The following is a 16,417-nucleotide window of genomic DNA, read 5'->3' on the forward strand; positions in this document are numbered from 1 at the left end:
ATTGTGGATCATGCTGATGTGGGAATGACAAAGCATGGGAAAAACGTGAGAGGCGGTGGTGCCATTTGAGAGTGGCAAAGGTGAGGTCTTCATGTTGATGCGGTCCAGTGGGCCCCAGGCACAAGCACAGATTCTTTTGGGGTTCATAGAACTTATAGTGAGCATAGAGGACCCTACACCCTGGGGTGGGTGAATGAATGATGTGCATCTTGGCCATGGGGCATCTCAGCAGGCCCTGGGCTGCCTTGAAAAGGGGCTTGTAGGGCAGGGCTATATTGGTAGACATTTTGGGAAGGTTGGAAATTTTGACCTCTGGCCACTCTGTTGGAAAAATGTTCCTGTTTCCACACCCCAGGAGTAAGTATAAGCCTTGTTGAATCCAGTTCAGAGAGGCTTTATGGCCAGTAAGGAGCCCTACAAGCTGCTATTGGGCTTGGGGAGTGGAATTAAGGATGAGTGAACTTCCTGGGATAAAAGAGGAGGTCTTGTCAAGGCTGGGGATGGCACTCCCCAGGAAAAGGGAAGGGGCAGTCCTGCCCTAGGAGCTCTGAGCACCCATGTGCCTTCCCGACTAGCTGCATTCTTGCTCTGATTTCCTTGGTTAGTCACTCCCTCCACCGAGATCGTTCTTCTTGGGTGTTAGACTAATTTTGGCGATGTCTCAAATGACAGTCACACCAAGCAGGGGCAGGACAGCCTACACTTGTTGATGGGCATGTGTCTGAGGAGGCACACCTAGAGGCAAGCCAGTGTGTTGCTCTGGTCACCTGACAGCTCTGCAGTCCTGGGGCTGTGATTTGAGGGTTGTTGAGACTGGGCAGAATTTGACACTGCTGCTATGCCTTGGCCCTACCTGGCACAGGTGGCCAACTGAGCAGTTCTGGGCTCTGCTGCTGACTCTGTGGCTTTGGCTTGTTAACCTCTTAAAGGCCCAGTTTCCTCCTCTTTAAAATGGGATATGAACAGTTTGTAAAGTGTGTAGAGGGCAGGTGCAGTGGCTCACACTTGTAATCACAGCACTTTGGGAGGCCGAGGTGGGTGGATCATCTGATGTCAGGAGTTTGAGATCAGCCTGGCCAACATATAGTGAAACCCCATCTCTACTAAAAACACAAAATTATCTGGGTGTGGTGGCTCAGGTCTATAATCTCAGCCACTTGAGAGGCTGAGGCAGGAGAATTGCTTGAACCTGGAAGGCGGAAGTTTCAGTAAGCACCATTGCACTCCAGTCTAGGCAACAAGAGTGAAATTTTGTCTCAAAAAAAAAAAAAAGAAAAGCCATGTAGAGCCTCAGCAAATGTTAGCATCCAATAGGGGTTTTCTAAGCTGTAACTATAGTTATTATGACTTCTGCCTTGCAGCTTCTGCTCTTCAGGAGTTATCTAAAGTCCCTGCCCCTCAAGACTTCCCTCACTGTGCCTCAGTGCAGTCCCTAAACCTGATCCCAGGGCATCCCTGGTCCCTCCTGGCTCCCAGGACGATGAACAATCTCAGATTCTGCTGAGCCTCTCCCTCTGCTCCATGCCTTGAGTCTTTAGGCAGTGGACAGGTGGAAAAACTTCTTGGCCAGGCTGAGTGTTTCCTTCTTAATCTCAACTCTTTATGTGCAGAGTTGGCAGTTTTAGATCTTGTGCTTCTGAGGAAGGAGAGCAAGGGGAGGTTGTGGATAGTGGGGACCCAGGATGTTCTTAGAGGCAGCCCAGTAGCTGCCCCTCATCCCCCAGATAAGGCAGGTGAAGATGGAGTGGAGAGATTTGGAAACAGGAGGGGCCTCCTGCAAATGGTGATGTCCTGTATGCATTGTCCTAAATCCAGGCTCTATCCAGGCTTCATCCACAGAAACCAGCAAGTGGATCACTTGGCTTGTTGGGGATTCCACAACTGATGCCCCACCTCAGTCAGGAGGACATCCACCTGGGTTCAAACCTCAGCTCAAATCTTGGGCAAGGCACAAAGCCTCCATTTCAGTGTTTTTATCTATGAACAAGGTCAGACAGATGGAACCCACAGGGCGTTAGGGAGCATTAATGAGCTGATGCATGAAGAGTACTCACACATTGCCCTGGATCAGCAATGGAGTATGTCAGCCTCAGCTCTCAGAGATCATCTAGACCCAGTGTGAGTCTTTGCCCCAGAGGGAGTCTCTGCACACCCTACAGTACTTCCCACTTGATCGGTTGGCTGCAGGAGGTAATTTTTGGGGAGGGATTTTTGGGGAGTGGGGCCACTCACTGCTTTTAGCCTGAGGTCACCAGCTGCCCTTGGAACTGTGATCTCATGGGGTCCAGGTGCTCCGCTCTAAAGAGCCATGACAAGAAATGGGAGTGTTAAGTGGTGGCAGAAAGAATGGGCCAGCTGCCCCTGCTTCTCTGCACTAAACAGACCTCGTCCTTTGTCCTGTCCACCTCATCTTCCCAACTTCGCCACAGGGACCCTTTCCCAGCCTCACAGAGTGGGATTAGGGGCTCTGCCTGACAGGCTTTTTGTTGGTCTACTTTTTTTATCTTACTGTTGATTAATAAATAGTAACTATTAATGAGCACTAGTTGTTAATGTTGCCAATGTGTTTCTTATTTGTAGAGTGGTTCATGACTATTTCATGTTCAGAAGGGAAGTGACATAATTCAGTGATAGAAGTATGGAGTCCATTTCCCAGGTTCAAATCCAGCTCCATTTTTCGGTTTTCCATTTATTTTTATTTTTATTTATTTATTTATTTTGAGACAGAGTTTTACTCTTGTTGCCCAGGCTGGAGTGCAATGGTGCAATCTTGGTTCACTGCAACCTCTGCCTTCTGGGTTTAAGGGATTCTCCTGCCTCAGCTTCCCAAGAAGCTGGGACCACAGGTGCAAGCCACCATTTTAAACTAATTTTTGTATTTTTAGTATAGACAGGGTCTCACTGGCTAGGCTGGTCTCAGACTCCTAACCTCAGGTGATCCACCTGCCTTGGCCTCCCAAAGTGCTGAGATTAGAGGCATGAGCCACCATGCCCAGACAAAAACATAAAAAAAAATTTTCCCTACTGTAGCTACCTCTAAAGATTAACTTGCAATTTCACAGAAGATTAAAATGTTTTGTGTTAAGGCTGAGCACTGTGGCATATATCTGTAATTCCAGCACTGTGGGTGGCCACAGTGGGTAGATCACTTGAACACAAGACTTTGAGATCAGTCTAAGCAACATGTCAAAAGCCTGTCTCTACAAAAATAAAATAAAATAAAAAAGATAGAATAAAAGAAAGAAAAATTTTGAGGCATAGTGGCACATTCTTGTGGTCCCAGCTACTTGGGAGGCAGAGCTGGGAGAATTACTTGAGCCTGGGAGGTCAAAGCTGCAGTGTGCTGAGATCGCACCACTACACTGCAGCCTCAGAAACAGAGCCAGATTCTCTTTCTCAAAAAAAAAAAAAAAGAAAAAGAAAAGATGTTTTCTGTCAAGAATCTCTTCCAGGTAATGGGATTGTAGAAGATAGATGTTTATTCTCTGTATTAGAACTTTTGGAGTTATGTTTTTAGAGTCTCTAAGCTCCCTAGGAAAATTGTTTAGATATTTTAATTAAAAAAGTCATTGCACTTGTTAGGAAGAAAAGAAAAAGGAAGGAGGAAGAAAGGGCTTCAGTCTCTGCAAAGCTGCTTCCCAATAACTGTGAGATTAAGTATTACTTTGCTCATTACAGATGAGGAAATAAAAACTTAGAAAACAAAAGTGGCGGGGCACAGTGGCTTATACCTGCATTCCCAGAAATTTAGGAGGCGAAGGTGAGCGGATTGCTTGAGGCAGGGAGTTCAAAACCAGTCTAGGCAACATAGCGAGATGCCTCTCAGCTCTACAAAAATAAAAATAGGCCGGGTGTGGTGGCTCACACCTGTAATCTCAGCACCTTGGGAAAGCCAAGGCAGGGAGATCACCTGAAGTCAGGAGTTGGAGATCGGCCTGGTCAACATGGTGAAACTCCATCTTTACAAAAATACAAAAAACTTAGCTGGCATGATGGTAGATGCCTGTAATCCCAGCTACTCAGGAGGCTAAAGAAGGAGAATCCTTTAAACCTGGGAGGAAGGGGTTGCAGTGAATCAAGATTGCACCACTGCACTCAAGCCTGGGTGAACAGAGCTTAATTCCTTCTCAAAAAAAAATTAGCCAGAAATGGAAGCCCATGCCTATAGTCTTAGTGACCTGGGAGGCTAAGGCAGGAAGACAGTCTGAGCCTAGTTATCCAGGCTACAGAGAGCTATGATTGTGAAACTGCATCCCAGCCTGGGCAAGAGAATGAGACTCTGTCTCTTAACAAAAAAAAAAAAAAAAAAAAAAAAGGGAAAGAAAAAGAGAAGTATCCTAAAATCACACATGTTACTATGCTGGTAGAATTGGAATACCAATCCAAGTGACTGCCAAGTTGTGGGTTTAAGTTCTAGGCTATGAGAGGAGTTTTAAATTATTTCTTAAAGCCATATATTTTTCAATGGAGCAAAATACCTGCAAATAAAAAAATGGAAACTATTTTTGGGACATAGACTTATCCCTTCTCTGGGAGGCAGATCAGTGTAGTGATCACTATAGTTGAGCCAGAGACCTGTGTATTTCTCTGCGTATGACTCAATTCAACAAAGCTTGGATTCATTCCTTCTCAACTTTGCTTCTCTCCCTTTTAAGGAAACTTAAACATTAGTCTGTTGTTTTAGCAATTTTTAAAAAAAATTTGTTTATTTAAATATATATAGTTAAATAAAACATATATATATATATGTATATACATAAAATATATATATGTTTTTTGAGACAGGTCTTGAGATGTTGCCCAGGCTGAAATCAAAATCCTGAGCTCAAGCAATCCTCCCGCCTCCGTCTCTCAAAGTGCTGGGATTGCAGGCATAAGCCATCTCACCCGGCAGCTTTAACTGCTTTTCTTTAAATAAAAGTATCTGCACAAAACAGCTCTTCTGGCTGTGCACTGTGGCTCACACCTGTAATTCCAGCACTTTGGGAGTTGAGGCAGGCAGAACACAAATTCAGGAGTTCGAGACCAGCCTGGACAACATGGTGAAACTCTGTCTCTACTAAAGATACAAAAAATTAGCTGAGTGTGGTGGCAAGTGCCTGTAATCCCAGCTACTCAGGAGGCTGAAGCAGCAGAATCACTTAAACCCAGGAGGCAGAGGTTGCAGTGAACCATGACTGTGCCATTTCACTCCAGCCTAGGCAACAGGGCAAGACTCCGTCTCAAAATAAACAAACAAACAAACAAAATACAGCTCAGAAAAGCTGTTGTGTGTTTTTCAAATAATTTTGAAAGAAAAGAAAGCTTGGCTTTTTTTTCTTTCAAAAATTATTTTCAAGCAGAGAAGAAAATATAAACATTTTGACACTTTTCAAAAATATCCAAAATGATACAGAGGAAAATGGTACACAAATATCATCCTCTATAGTCTTACTTATGACCTCAGAGAGAATCACAATTTTATTTTTTTAGAATTTATAATCAGTATGTATTTGTTAATAAAATATGTTTTATGTATATTTTATACTACATTCACTGGGCCAATCACTGTTCAAAGTGCCTTAATTCATGAAAACTCATTTAGTCTTCACAAATCTAAGAAGTAAGCTAAACTAGGGTGGGGCATGTTGGCTCACACCTGTAATCCCAGCACTTGGGGAGGTGGAGGCAGGTACATCATGAGGTCACGAGATCGAGACTAGCCTGGCTAACATGGTGAAACTTCACCTATACTAAAAATTTATAAAATTAGCCAGGCCTGGTGGCACGTACCTGTAGTCTCAGCTACTCGGGAAGTTGAGGCAGGAGAATCTCTTGAACCCAAAAGGCGGAGATTACAGTAAGCCTAGATCCATCATGCCACTGTGCTCCAGCCTGGGTGACAGAGCGAGACTCTGGCTCAAAAACAACAAACAACAACAACAAAAGAAGCAAGTTGAACTATGATTACCCCATCCCTCCTTTTTATTTAACTGGACGAGAAAGGCAGAAAAGATAATGGCTAAGGTCACACAAGATAGAGGAGGACAGAGCATGGGTTTGAACCCCTGGAAGCCTGGTTCTAAAAAGCCTTCACCACCACTCTTTACTTCATTTCTCTAACCTGCAGGAGTACACAGGCACACACATGTGTACACACATATACACATACATACATATTTCAAACTACCTGTGAGAAGTCTGTCATGTGTCCTTGCAGACCTTTATATATATACATATATTGACAGGAAGAAGGAGAGTGACCTGCTAAATCCAGATGGAACAGACACAGAGCACAGCTACAAAGCATCTTAGAATGTGACGGGTATGAAAAATATTCCCTGGCTGATGATTGATGAACTTGGCACAGGCTCAGTGGAGGAGTAAGGGTGAAAGCCAGATTGCTTCTGAACTCTTCTTTTAGGGAAGAACAAAATTCTTAAGAACAAGTGGTCCTGGAGGATATTTAAGTGAATCACATCTCTTCAGGTTAATTAGTATCTAGCAAGTGGGCCCATCATGTTAAATTACCCTGTACTTTATGAGGTGTGGTCAGCCTTGCAGGAATCACTGCCATATTGATGGAGTTTTTTTTTTTTTTTTTTTGAAACAGAGTCTCCCTTTGTCATCCAGGCTAAATTTCAGTGTCCCAATCTAGCCTCACTGCGACCTCCACCTCCCACGTTCAAGAGATTCTCCTGCCTCAGGCTCCACAGTAGCTGGAAGTACAAAAGCCTGCCACCACCCTAAGCTAATTTTTGTATTTTTAGTAGAGAAAGGGTTTCACCATGTTGGCCAGGCTGGTCTCAAACTCCTGACTCATGTGATCCACCCACCTCAGCCTCCCAAAATGGTAGAATTACTCTGTAAGCTACCACACCTGGCTGATGGGGTTCCTATCTTAAGTAATTTTTCTGTTGTTTTAAAGACAGAGTATCTCTCTTTCACTCAGGCTGGAGTGGTCTTGCTATATGGGCTCACTGCAACCTCTACCTCCCTGATTCAAGTGATTCTCTGAGTTCCAGTCATTCTCCTGCTTCAGTCTCCTAGGATTACAGGCACCCACTACCAGGCCTGGCTACTTTTTGTGTTTTTAGTAGAGACAGGGTTTTACCATGTTGGCCAGGCTGGTCTCAAACTTCTGACCTCAAGTGATTTCCTGCTTTGGCCTCCCAAAGTGCTGGAAAAACAGAAGTGAGCCACAGTTCCCGGCCTCTTACGTAATCTTTTTTTTTTTTTAGTTTTAATTTTCAGGATACATGTGCAGAATGTACAAGTTAGTTACATCGACATGCATCATAGTTGTTTGCTGCACCTATCAACCCATCATCTACATTTTAAGCCCCACATGCATTAGGTATTTGTTCTAATACTCTCTCTTTCCTCACCTTCCACCCCCCAACCCCAGCAGTCCTGGTGTGTGTTGTCCCTGTGTCTATATGTTCTCATTGTTCAACTCCCACTTACAAATGCGAACAAGCAGCATTTGGTTTTCTGTTTCTGTGTTAGTTTGCTGAGAATGATGGCTTCATATTCATCCACGTCCCTGAAAAGGACATGATCTCATTCTTTTTTATGGCTGCATAATATTCCATGGTGTACATGTGGCACATTTTCTTTATCACTGACAGGCATTTGGGTTGGTTCTGAGTCTTTGCTGTCGTAAATAGTGCTGCAATAAACATACATGTGCATGTGTCTTTATAGCAGAATGATTTATAATCCTTTGGGTATCCTAAGTAATTTTTTAAATGCCATATACTGTGACAGGGAAAGAAACCTCTGTGCCTGGCTTCATAGTTTCAGTTTAAATACTACAATATACAGGCTGGGAGCAGTGGCTCACACCTGCAAGTAATCCTAGCATTTTGGGAGCCTGAGGCATGTGGATCGCTTGAGCTCAGGAGTTCGAGATCAGCCTGGCCAACAAACCCCCATCTGTACTGAAAACTCAGAGAATTAGCTGTGTGTGGTGGTGTGCACCTGTAATCCCAGCTACTTGGGAGGCTGACACAGGAGAATTGCTTGAACCCAGGCTGAATCCAGGAGGCAGAGGTTGCGGTGAGCCAAGATGGTGCCACTGCATTCCAGCCTGGGCAAAAATAAAAAAAAAAATAGAAGTCACACACTCACCTCACCACAAAGTAATATGTGTGATGCTGCTGCCACTGGCATTTCTTTTTCTTTCTTTTTCAGGAGCCACTGCAATTTCAAAAGGTTAAGGGACCAGGGCTTTATTTGTTGATTGTCTAGGTCACACCTGCATTTAACTGCCAACCACACACCCTTTCTAGGATTTATTAAAGGCATCAACAAATGATCTTCCTGAATTGTAAAGTCATTATATCGCAATTCAAATCATATTCAGTCATGTTTAAAATGTTTCACTGGCTTTTCATTGCATTTGATAAAAGCCAAAATCCTCAACTTTACCTAAAGGGTGTTGCAACATTCATTCTCACCTATCTCATGAGCCTCACAAAGGCCATTTTCCATCTTTTTTACTTTTTGCATTTACCTATGCTTTAGTGCCAGCCAAAGGACCTTTCAGTTTCTCTTGTACCAAGTTTTCAAAAATTATCATTTCTAATTCACTTTTGTAGATAAAGAGTCTGGCTATGTTATCCAGGCTTGTCCTAAATTCCTGGCATCAGTATTTAATCCTGATCTATCTTCCCACCTCTGCCTGTGAACCTGCTTGGATTACAGGTGTGCACCAACATGCCCAGCCTGTACTAAATTCTTTAAAGTCGAGAGGCTCCACATTAGCTCTTCTCTCAACCTTGAAGAATGTGACCATGAACTTTGTTCAACCGATGCCTCCATCAAATTCTTCCTGAAAGGTCCCTTCCTCAGGTGAACGTGAGTTGGTAGGGTGAGGCACAATCCCACGGGGTGGGAGACAGCCACCCACTGATCCAAAGGGGCATCTGTTCCTCTTTCAAGGGTGGAAGATGCTCAATGACTTCACTCTGCGACCCAGGCTATGGGAAGCACTTCACCCTGCAAAGCACTCCCCAGCCTCACCATCTGGGAGGGGACGCTGTTCTGGTGAAGGCTTTAACCAGCTTGCAATCTCCCTTGGACCCTCAAGTTTGCTCAGATAAATAAAAAATGGTAAAAATCTGAAAAGATACCCAGGGGAATTAAACGCCACTTGGGGCCAACTGGGCCCTGAACATGGAGGAGGCCGCCCAGCTCTCATAAGCTTCATACAGTCCCTGCACAGGCTGAGCCCCAGACAGGAAGGCGAGCACTTGGTGGGGGTGGGGTCTGAGCCCTTCCTAGGCAGCGGCTTCCTGAACATTCTCTGTGCCTAAACCTCCCAGTGGCGGCCTGCCGGCGATGGGATCTCCTTAGTCTTTGGTGAAGGTCTTGTAAAAAATTCAAGATTGTGGAGTTAGAATGAGGGTGAAGGGTCTGAATCAATTAAGCTTTTTTTTTTTTTTTTGAGACGGAATTTCGCTCTTGTTAGGCTGGAGTGCAATGGCGTGATCTCGGCTCACCGCAGCCTCCATCTCCTGGGTTCAAGCAATTCTCCTGCCTCATCCTCCCGAGTAGCTGGGACTACAGACGTGCACCACCATGCCCAGCTAATTTTTGTGTTTTTAGTAGAGATGGTGTTTCACCTTATTGACCAGGATGGTCTCGATCTCTTGACCTTGTGATCCACACACCTCAGCCTCCCAAAGTGCTGGGATTATAGGCGTGAGCCACCCACCACCCCCGGCCCAATTAAGCTTTAAATGTTATGATCTGAATTAGGGTTTACGAAGGTGCCATGTTATCTTCAAGGAATTAATGTACGTGTTTGGGAGTCGGGGTGAAGGGTTAAGGGAGTGAAGTGGTAGCTGCCAGTTGAGAGCCCACTGGTCTACATCACCTGCACCCCTGACCTATGGAAGCATCCTTTAACCCTCACGAGGGTCTTACAGGTATGAATTACCGTTTCACCGTTATAGATGAGGCGCGTTAGGTGAAGGCATGTTGAGAATAATCTAATATGACGATGGTTGAAACTGAGATCTTGGAATCTACCACAGGTTTTATTGATTCCTCAGGCAAGCTAGATACATATTCCCAACAAGAAGCTTGCTGCCAAGTGAAGGATTTTTGCACGTTAGGTAAAGAATTGCAGAGTAGCTGTAAAATCACATTACAGTTGTGATATGTGACGTGATGGTGAGCTAGGCAAAAAACTTTGACTAGATCTTAACGGATCTTTTTGCTTTGTTTTTCTTAAAGCCTAGGTTCACAAAGTACAGTCTGCAGGCCAGCAACATCATCTGGAGACTTAGGGGGAAAAACAAAACAGATCTACTGATTCAGAAACTGGGGAAGTGGCCCAGGCAATCTTTTACCAGCACCTCCAGGTGATTATAATGCAAGGTAAGGTTTAAGAACTGCTTCCATAAAGTAGTAAAAGACCAGTGGAATGTTTTCGGTTGCAAGATGAAAGAATGATATTTGTATTTGAAAAGATCAACTTAGCTACAGAATTAGGAAATTGGAGGCACCATTGTGTATGTAGGAAAGAGACCTATGTGGCTTAAACTAGGGTGGTGATCCTGCCTACAGAGCTGCTTAATGTCCTGATTTTAAATAGAGAAGACTGCTTTGTGTGTGTTTCTTGGGGGAAGGGGGGCACAATAATACGTGGAGTGAGTATTTCTTGTGTCCTTTTCTTTGTACATGTTTTCTTTTCTTGTTTGAGATAGAGCTCCGTTCTTGTTGCCCAAGCTGGAGTGCAATGGCGCGATCTCTGCTCACAGTAACATCTGTTTCTTGAGTTCAAGCTATTCTCCTGCTTCAGCCTCCAGAGTAGCTGGGATTAAAGACTTGTGCCACCACACTCAGCTAATTTTTTGTATTTTTAGTAAAAACTGGGTTTAACGGGCCAGGAGTGGAGCTCACGCCTGTACCCAGCATTTTGGGAGGCCAAGGCAGGCAGATCACGAGGTCAGAATATCAAGACTATCATGGCCAACATGATAAAACTGCATCTGTACTAAAAATATAAAGATTAAGCCAGTCACAGTGGCACATGCCTTTCACCCCATCACTTTGGAAGGCCAAGGTTGGTGGATCACGAGGTCGAGAAATCGAGACAATCCTGGCTAACATGGTGAAACCCTGTCTCTACTAAAAATACAAAAATTAGCTGGGCATGGTGGCACACATCTGTAGTATCAGCTACTGGAGAGACTGAGGCAGGAGAATTGTTTAAACCCTCAAGGCAGAGTTGCAATGAGCCAAGATCTCACCACTACACTCCAGCATGGGCAACAAGAGCAAAACTCTGTCTCAAAAAAAAAAAAAAAAAGATAATACAAAGATTAGCCAGATGTGGTGGTATGCACCTGTAGTCCCAGCTATCCATAAGGCTGAGGCAAGAGAATCACTTGAACTCGGGAGATAGATGTTGCAGTAAGTCGAGATTGTGCTACTGCACTCCAGTCTGGTGACAGAGTGAAACTGTATCTCAAAAAAAAAAAAAAAAAAAAAGAAAAGAAAAGAAAACAAAAAAGAAAGGTAACAGGGTTTTACCATGTAGTTAGGGGCTGGTCTGGATCTCATTACCTCAGGTGATCTGCCGGTTTTGGCCTCTCAAAGTGCTGGAATTACAGGCATCAGCCATGAAGCCCAGCTGTTTTCTAAAATAGATGAAAAGTCTATTTTTTAATCTAATTTACAGTTTTTGCTAATAATGCTCTGCAGTTTACTATGTGACGCTGGGCAAGATTCTTTTCTTTCTTTCTTTCTTTTTTTTTTTTTGAGATGGAGTCTTGCTCTGCTGCCCAGGCTGGAGTAAAGTGGTGCAATCTGGGCTCCACCACGTTGTCTAAGCTGGTCTCAAATATCTGACCTCAGTTGATCCTCCTGGCTTGGCCTCTCAAAGTGCTGGAATTACAAGTGTGAGCCATCATGCCTGGCCATGCAAGATTGTTAAAACTTCTCCAGCTTCAACTTTTCCCATCTCTGAGCATTCTATGCAATCTCACCCCCATTCCCATGCACTTTCTAACTTTCTTGTTCATTTCAAAAGTACCCCTTTGAAAGTATTAAGCAAGTATTGGTATTACCATAGCCACACTTAGTGTGGGTAGGTGGGAGGAGTGGTTTGTAAGAGACAGTATTCTTTATATTTGTTTGTTTTTTTCTTTTCTTTTTTCTTTACTTTTCCTTTCTCTTTTTTTTCTTTTCTTTTTTCTTTTTTTTTAGAGATGGGATTTTTCCGTTTTGCTCAGGCTGGTCTTGAACTCCTTGGTACAAGTAATCTGCCCATTTTGGCCTCCCAAAGTTCTGGGATTACAGACCTGAGCCACCACTCCTGGTCATTTGTCCATACTTTCTGTAGTTGCTGTTACAATTTTCCACAAGATATACACAGGGTGTTGGTTCCAGGGCACCCTGAAGATTCCAAAATCCATGAATGCTCAAGACTAGTGGATGCAGGTTCTGCATCCCAGGAATATGTATTTTTGATTCTTTACTAAGTTGATTGCATCAGTAGATGCTGTTGCTGATACAAAAGACTGTTTAAAATAAAATATGTATTTTAAAATTTGGAAACTTCTGTTTTACTCCATAATTAGCATAGGAAAATTTTCTGAAGCACACCATTACCACAGTGAACATTTGGAAGTTACTATCATTACTAATTATTTGAGGATTCCAACCTTATGAGACATAACAGCTCTTAGGTTGAAATGTCAATTGCTTTTACATTTATTTATTTTTTGAGATGGAGTTTTGCTCTTGTTACCGAGGCTGGAGTGCAATGGCGCAATCTCGGCTCACCGCAACCTCCGCCTCCTGGGTTCAGGCAATTCTCCTGCCTCAGCCTCCTGAGTAGCTGGGATTACAGGCACTCGCCACCATGCCCAGCTAAATTTTTGTATTTTTAGTAAAGACGGGGTTTCAACATGTTGACCAGGATGGTCTCGATCTCTTGACCTTGTGATCCACCCACCTCGGCCTCCTTAAGTGCTGGGATTACAGGCTTGAGCCACCGCACCCGGCCTGCTGTTTTATTTTTAATGAAGACGGAGCTTTGCTCTGTCACCCAGGCTGAAGTGCAGTGGCAAGATCTCCACTAACTGCCATCTCTGCCTTTCGGGTTCAAATGATTTTCCTGCCTCAGACTTCCAAGTAGCTGGAATTACAGGTATGCATTACCACTGTCAGCTGATTTGTGTATTTTCAGGAGAGATAGAGTTGTACCCTGTTGGCCAGGCTGGTCTCAAACTCGTGACCTCAAGTGATCCACTGCCTTGCCTCCCAAAGTGCTGGGATTAGAGGTGTCAGCCACCACTCATGGCCCAATGTGCTTTGCTTGTTTTGTGTTTTTTTCTTATAAGACAGTCTCACTTTTTGTCATCCAGGCTGGAGTATAGTGGCGTGATCTGGGGTCACTGCAATTTGTGCCTCCTAGGTTCAAGCAATTCTCCTGCCTGAGCCTCCTAAGTAGCTGGGATTACAGGCACGCACCACCATGGCCAGCCAGGTTTTTTTTTTTTTTTTTTTGTATTTTTAGTAGAGACAGGGTTTCCTGGTGTTGGTCAGGCAGGTCTTGAACTTCTGACCTCGTGATCAGCCCACCTCGACCTCCCAAAGTGCTGAGATTGCAGGCGTGATCCACCATGCCTGGCAATGCTTTATATATAAGTAAATATAAGTATCTGTATATATGTATGTAGTACAAATAATTAAAAAAATAGGCCAGGCACAGTGGCTCATACCTGTAATCAGGCAAAATATTTAGCAAGATCTCTACGTTTGTTTGTTTTTGTTAAGTACCTTAGGGGACTGTAGCCAGATGAAGATAATGAAATACGGAGGCCTCTGAATGGTGAGCTCAGGGTGAAAAACTTTGTAGTGACTTATGGCGAGTTATTAATAGATTTTAAAGAGGGGAAATATGTAATTTGTTTGAAAAGTGAAGGCCTGAGATACAAATTAAATGATATCAACAAGCAGTGGGCATGTCGGGAGTGGTGGCTCATACCCATAATCCCAGCACTTTAGGAGGCGGAGGCAGGCAGATCACCTGCAGTACAGAGTTCAAGACCAGCCTGAACAACATGGTGAAAACCCGTTTTCATGAAAGATACAAAAATTAACTGGGTCTGGTGGCATATGCCTGTAGTGCCAGCTACTTAGGAGGCTGAGGCAGGAGAATCATTTGAACCCAGGAATTAGAGACTGCAGTGAGCCAAGACTGTGCCACTGTACTCTAGCCTGGGCAATAGAGCAAGGCTCTGCTCTATTTTTATTATTAAAAAATAATAAAATGTAAAAATAAAGAAAGTGAAAAAATAAAAAAGAACCGGTAAAGCAATTGGCAGATCTTCAATTTAGAGTAGTCTAGGACTACTCTAGGTGGAGGCAGGGAATATTATTCTAGATTGAAAAATATTTTTTAGAAAGTACTAATAAGCAAGTGCAATTCATGGCTCTTATTTGGATCCAAATTACAAAACTTCTAGCTGAAAGCTCCTTTGGCCAAAAAGAATGGCACGTATTGGCTACCATTTACATGACATTTCTTTCTTCTTTTTCTTTTTTTTTTTTCTAAGACAGAGTTTTGCTCTTGTCACCCAGGCTAGAGTGCAATGGCATGATCTTGGCTTACTGCAATGTCCGCCTCCAGGTTCAAATGATTCTCCTGCCTCTTCCTCCTGAGCAGCTGGGCTTATTTTGTATTTTTAGTGGAGACGGGGTTTCTCCATGTTAGTCAGGCTGGGTTAGGTGTCTTGCAAGTTTGATGGAGAAATTTGACTTGCTTAAAATCAGGTACCTGTATGTGTCTTGAAAGCAAGCCAGAAAGTTTTGGTCTCTTACTTTTATTTTGAAAGTGTCATACCTAGAGAAAGTTTGAAAGGGTGGGTATCCTTATACGTTTTCCCTCGATTCATCTCATTATTAACTCTTTGTCACATTCAGGTTTTCTCTGTTTATACTACTTTTTTTTTTTTTTTGAGATGGAGTCTTACTCTGTCACCCAGGCTGGAGTGCAATGGTTCCATCTCAGCTCACTGCAACCTCCACCACCCAGGTTCAAATGATTCTCCCGCCTAAGCCTCCCGAGTAGCTGGGATTACAGGCATGCGCCACCACACCCGGCTAATTTTGTATTTTTAGTAGAGATGGGGTTTTTGTATGTTAGTCAGGCTGGTCTCGAACTCTTGACCTCAGGTGATCTGCCCACCTTGGCCTCTTGAAGTGCTGGATTAAAGATGTGAGTCCCCATGACTGGCTATACAGTTTTTAAGTTGTTGAAACTTCTGAAAGCTTCAGACTTCCAGATGGCTTCCCCCTGTGCATCAATATGTATCTCCTGACAACAGTGGCATTTTACTTCTTACTATAATTTTATTGTGCCCAATTTCACACTGCTACAACATCACATGATACAGAGTCCATATTAAGATTCTCACATTCATTTGTTCCCAACTTTTTTTTTTTTTTGAGATAGACTTTTGCTTTGTTGCCCAGGATAGAGTACTGTGTTGTAATCTCAGCTCACTGCAGCCTCTGCCATCTGGGGTACAGTGAAGTAATTCTCCTACCTCAGCCTCCCAAGCAGCTGGGAACATACGCATGCCAGCTCATCCACCTATTTTTTTCCATTTTTAGTACAGATGGGGTTTCACCAGGTTGGCCAGACTGGTCTTGATCTTCTGGCCTTAAGGAAGCCACATGCCTTGGCCCCCCAAAATGTTGAGATGACAGGCGTGAGCCACCATACCTGGCCTACTCCCAGCATTTTATCGTTTAGTTTTTTCTTTTTTTTTTAATTTCAGGATCTCAGACCCTGTGAGGTATCACACATTGTATTTGCCATATTTTTTTCCTCTCCTTAAATCTAGATAGAAGTCTTTTTTTGGCCAGGAGCGGTGGCTCAAGCCTATAATCCTAGCACTTTGAGAGGCCGAGGCGGGTGGATCACGAGGTCAAAAGATCGAGACCATCCTGATCAACAAGGTGAAATCCTGTCTCTACTAAAAATACAAAAATTAGCTGGGCATGGTTGCACGAGCCTGTAGTCCCAGTTACTCGGGAGGCTGAGTAGAATTGCTTGAACCCAGAAGGCAGAGGTTGTGGTGAGCCGAGATCATGCCATTGCACTCCAGTCTGGGTAACAACAGTGAAACTCTCATCTTAAAAAAAAAAAAAAAAAAAAAAAAAAAGTCTTTTTTTTTAATGCCTGGTTTTTTGACATCGACATTTTCTAAGAACACAGATTAGTTGTCTTGGGAATGCTCCACAATCTGAATTAGAGTAGTTTTCTCATGGTTAGCTTGAAAGTCAGTATTTTTGGAAAGAATATTATATAGGCAATGCTGTATACTTGCCATTTTATTCTATCAGGAAGCACAATAGTTTGTCCCACTTATTTTTTTTTCTTAATAAGAAATGTATGGTGTGAATCTCT

Source organism: Callithrix jacchus, chromosome 3 (genome assembly GCF_049354715.1).
Source record: "Callithrix jacchus isolate 240 chromosome 3, calJac240_pri, whole genome shotgun sequence".
NCBI lineage: Eukaryota > Metazoa > Chordata > Mammalia > Primates > Cebidae > Callithrix > Callithrix jacchus.